This window comes from Pristiophorus japonicus, chromosome 13 (genome assembly GCF_044704955.1).
Source record: "Pristiophorus japonicus isolate sPriJap1 chromosome 13, sPriJap1.hap1, whole genome shotgun sequence".
Classification (NCBI taxonomy): domain Eukaryota; kingdom Metazoa; phylum Chordata; class Chondrichthyes; family Pristiophoridae; genus Pristiophorus; species Pristiophorus japonicus.
Window position 1 is genome coordinate 191,557,956 of NC_091989.1, and position 5,908 is coordinate 191,563,863.

Below are 5,908 nucleotides of genomic sequence, written 5' to 3' on the forward strand. Positions count from 1 at the left end.
TCCTGGGACTCCTCAACTATTTCGGTAACTTTCTACCCGGGTTGAGCACGTTGTTAGAGACTTTGCGCATGTTGCTACATAAGGGTTTGGGGCAAATCTCAAGACACAGCCTTTGAGAAGGCCAGGAACCTGCTATGTTCAAATAAGTTACTTGTACACTATGACCCATGTAAACGTTTAGTGCTAGCTTGTGACACCTCACCATACGGGGTCGGCTGTGTGTTACAGCAAGCCAATGTATCGGGCAACCTCCAACCAGTTGCATACGCGTCTAGAAGTCTGTATAAAGCTGAGAGAGCCTATAGTTTGATCGAGAAAGAGGCGTTAGCATGTGTATATGGGGTTATGAAAATGCACCAATACCTATTTGGACTTCGGTTTGAGCTTGAACCTAACCACAAGCCGCTCATTTCGCTGTTTTCAGAGAGCAAAGGTATAAATACCAACGCTTCTTCCTGCATCTAAAGATGGGCACTAACATTATCCGCTTTTGACTATGTTATCCGCCACAGACCAGGCACTGAAAACTGCCAATGCTCTCAGCCGGCTACCATTACCCACCACTGGGGTTGAAATGGTGCAGCCCACAGACTTGCTACTGGTCATGGATGCTTTTGAGAGCGAGGGGTCCCCCGTTACAGCTCGCCAGATCAGGACCTGGACCGGCCAGGATCCTGTGCTATCATTAGTAAATGGGAACTGGTCGGCCGTTCCCGGGGAGAGGCAAAATGAAATTAAGCCGTTTCACCGATGCACAGATGAAATGTCCATCCAGTCAGATTATCTCTTACGGGGTAATCGCGTGGTTTTGCCAAAAAAATGCAGGGAAATGTTTATACGCGACCTACAAAGTACCCACCCAGGCATTGTCATGATGAAGGTCGCATGTTTGGTGGCCCGGCTGTACCTGCCCTGGGAGTGTTTGATGGGACTGTGTAGAGCGAGCTTGGAGTCATGCGTGCATCAGTGCAACACTTGCTCGCAACTGAGCAATGCACCAAGGAAGGCTCCACTTGGCCCTCCAAACCGTGGTCCAGGATCCACGTAGATTTTGCCAGCCCCTTTCTAGGAAAGATGTTTTTAGTAGTTGTGGACGCTTACTCCAAGTGGATTGAATGCGTAATCATGTCATCCAGCATGTCCACAGCCACCATTGAAAGCCTCCGGGCCATGTTCGCCACCCATGGCTTGCCCGACGTCCTGGTCAGCGACAATGGACCGTGTTTCACCAGCTCGGAATTCAACAAGTTTATGACCTGCAATGGCATCAAGCATGTCAGGTCTGCCCCGTTTAAGCCCACGTCTAACGGTCAAGCGGAGCGGGCAGTCCAAACAAGCAAGCAGAGCATGAAATGTGTTACGGACGGGCTCCCTGCAAACATGCTTGTCTCGCATTCTGCTCATTTACCGGACACGACCCCACTCACTCATCGGGGTTCCCCCGGCAGAATTGTTAATGAATAGAGCCCCCAAAACCAGGCTCTCCCTAGTCCCCCCGGATCTTAATGATCACATGGAAACCGGCGACACCGGCAGAACATGTATCTCGATCGCACGGCTGTTTCACGTGACATTGATGTTAATGACCCTGTGTTTGTCCTGAATTACGGTCATGGTCCCAAATGTGTTGCTGGCACAGTTTTGGCCAAGGAAGGGAATAGGTTGTTTATAATCAAACTGTTAAATGGCCAAACGTACAGAAAGCATTTAGATTAGACCAAATTGCGATTTACTGACAACCAGGAGCGACTTGAAGAGAACATCACCATCGACGATCCACCAACACACACCCAACCAGCAATCGACCTCGCTGTCAATCACAAGGATAATCCACTGCTCCTGACAGTCCGGTCAGACCAGCCGCGGTGCAGTGCAGCAATGGTCCAGTCAACTCACACACACCAGGGTTTCAACTTAGACGATCAACCAGGGAGCGAAGGGCTCCAGATTGCCTCAACTTGTAAATAACTTGTACTGAAGACTTTTGGGGGGAGTGATGTTATGTATGTAACTATGTAATACTTGCCACCAGAGGGCGCGACTGTTGGAGTCCTAATGGTCACCTGTAGACACGTGCAGGGTCAGTATAAAAGGTTGGCTGCCATGTTGTTTAGGCACTCTGGAGTTGTAATAAAGAAGACTAAGGTCACACTAAGTTTAGCTCATGGTACTCAGTCTCGTGGAATTCTTCCATACATAATAGATGGGACAGTGTAGAGGGAGCTTTACTCTGCATCTAACCCATGCTGTACCTGCCCTGGCAGTGTTTGATGGGACAGTGTAGAGACAACTTTACTCTGTATCTAACCCGTGCTGTACCTGCCCTGGAAGTGTGTAGTTAAGCAGTGTCAGCATGGTTTTATGAAAGGGAAATCATGTTTGGCAAATTTGCTGGAGTTCTTTGAGGATGTAACAAGCAGGATGGATAAGGGGGAACCAGTGGATGTGGTATATTCGATAAAGTGCCATATAAAAGGTTACTGCACAAGATAAGAGTTCATGGGGTTGGGGGTAATATATTAGCATGGATAGAGGATTGGCTAATTAACAAAAAACAGAGAGTCGGGATAAATGAGTCATTTTCCAGTTGGCAAACGGTAACTAGTGGGGTGCTACAGGGATCGGTACTGGGGCCTCAACTATTTACAATCTATATTAATGATTTGGATGAAGGGGCCAAGTGTAATGTAGCCAAGTTTGCTGATGATACAAAGATGGGTGGGAAAGCAAGTTGTGAGGAGGACACAAAAAATCTGCAAAGGGATATAGACAGGCTAAGCGAGTGGGTAAACATTTAGTAGATGGAGTATAATGTTGGCAGAAAAAATAAAAAAGCAAATTATTATTTAAATAATAAAAAATTACAAAATGCTGCAATCCAGAGGGACCTGAGGTTCCTTGTGCATGAAACACAAAATGTTGGTATACAGGTACAGCAAGTGATCAGGAAGGCAAATTAAATGTTGGCCTTTATTGCAATGGGGATAGAGTATAAAAGCAGAGAAGTTCTGCTACAACTGTACAGGGTATTGGTGAGGCCACATCTGGAGTAATGAGTACAATTTTGGTCTCCGTATTTAAGGAAGGATATACTTGCATTGGAGGCGGTTCAGAGAAGGTTCACGAGGTTGATTCCTCAGATGAAAGGGTTGACTTATGAAGAAAGGTCGAGCAGGTTGGGCCTATACTCATTGGAGTTTAGAAGAATGAGATGTGATCTTATTGAAACATATAAGATACTGAGGGGGCTTGGCAAGGTGGATGCAGAGAGGATGTTTCCCCTTGTGGGGGAATCTAGAACTAGGGGACATAGTTTAAGAATAAGGGGTCGCCCATTTAGAACTGAGATGAGGAGGAATTTCTTCTCTCAGAGGGTTGTAAATCTGTGGAATTCTCTGCCTCAGAGCTGTGGAGGCTGGGTCATTGAATATATTTAAGGTGGACATGGACAGATTTTTGAGCGATAAGGGAGTCAAGGGTTATGGAGAGTGAGCGGGGAAGTGGAGCTGAGTCCATGATCGGATCAGCCATGATCGTATTGAATTGCGGAGCAGGCTCGAGGGGCCAAATGGCCAACTCCTGCTCCTATTTCTCATGTTCCTCTGGTGCTATGTGTGCATGTATATAACTAATGGGTTACTTTGATCCAATCTCCGTTTTTCTGTCCCACAGCCCCAGATGGCTTCTCATTTGAAGGATCTATCGGTGAGCTGCGATCGACCTGTATTGAGGAATATCCCCCCGCTTTTGATTTCGACTCCTATATTGAGACGCTGTCGCAGATCAATGTGATGTATCAGGATTGCCCCCCGCAGTGAGTATTCCCCAAGTCTGGTGTCTCTCCTCGATGGCCTTGTGGAACCCTGCGGCTCGTGACAACAGAAAGACAATCAAATATATTGGCGGAGATTAATTCAGCTGAGCTCTCCTTCTCTCTTTCTTTCCCCCCATTCTCCCTCTTTCATAAGAACATAAGAAATAGGAGCAGGGTTAGGCCATACGGCCCCTCGAGCCTGCTCCGCCATTTAATACGATCATGGCTGACCCGATCATGGACTCAGCTCCACTTCCCCGCCCATTCCCCATAACCCCTTATTCCCTTATCGGTTAAGAAACTGTTTATTTCTGTCTTAAATTTATTCAATATCCAAGCCTGCACAGCTCTCTGAGGCAGTGAATTCCACAGAGTCACAACCCTCTGAGAGAAGAAATTTTTCCTCATCTCTTTTTTAAATGGGCGGCCCCTTATTCTAGGATCATGCCCCCTAGTTCTAGTCTCCCTCATCAGTGGAAACATCCTCTCTGCATCCACCTTGTCAAGCCCCCTCATAATCTTATTTAGTTCTCTCCCCGTTCTGTTTCTCTCTTTCTCTCCTCTCTTTCCTCTCACTATTCTCTTCCAACCAAGGCACTAATGTGCCCCTGTTTCGAAGTCTACACCTCCAATATTTGTTTCAAAGTTAAGCAGCTCTCCGCCATTGAAATGACCAAAAGGCAGAAATGATCCCAGCGTTCACGTCTCCAGGAAGCTTGAAAGATTCCTCGAGAGCTGAAGGGACTCCTTTTCCGTTGCCGACGCTGGATTGGAAAAATACTTGAAGGGGACAAAATTTGCGGGGCTGTGGGGAAAGAGTGGGGAGAGTGGGACTGATTGGATCGCTCTGTCACCGAATGGCCCCCTTCTGTGCTGTGGGATTCTATTTCCATTCGCAAAGGGCCAGGAGGAAGTCAGTATTTCACACACACTGCCCTTCCTGCTGGTTCCTTCATACCGCTCCCCCCTCTCCCACCCCATCCCACTTCCATAGACCTCTAAAAGCTAGGTTGTTCTGTCTCTCTTTCTCTCTTTCTCTCTTTCTTTCTTTCTCTCTTTCTTTCATTCTTTTTCTCTTTCCTTCCCTTTATTTTGCTCTCTTTCTCTCTCCCCAATCTTTCTCTCCTCTCTTTCTCTCCCCATTCTGTCTCTCTCTTTCTCTCCTCTCTTTCACAGTTTCAGAATAAGGGGCCATTCATTTAAAACTGAGATGAGGAGGAATTTCTTCTCTGAGGGTTGTAAATCTGTGGAATTATCTGACCTGGAGAGCTGTGGAGGCTGGGTCATTGAATATATTTAAGGTGGAGATAGACAGATTTTTGAATGACACGGGTGTCAAAGGATATGGGGAGCGGGCGGGGAAGTGGAGTTGAGGTCGAAGATCAGCCATGATCTTATCGAGGGGCCGAATGGCCGACTCCTGCTCCTATTTTTTATGTTCTTATGTTCTCTCTTTCTCTCCCTATTCTGTCTCTCTCTCTTTCTCTCTCTTTCATCCCACCATTCCCTCTTTATCTCTCTTCTCTCTTACTATTGTCATTTTGACACTCTTTCCCCATCTATCTTTCCCATTCTATCTTTTCCCATTCTCTCTCGCTCTCTCACTCCCTCCCCCATTCTCATTCTCTCTCCCCTCACACTCTCAATCTATCTCCTCTTTCTCTCCCCAATCTCTATTACTTTCTGTCCCCTCATTCTTATTTTTATCAGCCTCAGAAAAACTAACAGCCATGCCTTCAGCTGCCTGGGCACCAAGTTCTGGAATTCTCTCCCGAAATCTCCACCTCTCTCTCCTCCTTTAAGACGCTCCTTAAACCCGACCTCCCTGCCCTAATATCTGCTCCTGTGGCTCGGTGTCAATCTTTGTATGATTACGCTGCTGTGAAGCGCCTCGGGATGTTTTACTACTTTAAAGGGGCTATATAAATGCACGTTGTTGAGGTTGAAGGCTGGCTGATGAATAATTAGAACGCAGTTCAGGGAGAAGGACCAGCACCTACAGAGCGGTGGGCAGAGGGGAGAAACGTGGGAGGTGGAATATCAGCAAGAGGATCTGAGAAAATCAAAGCGTGCTGCAAATGAACACAAGAATTA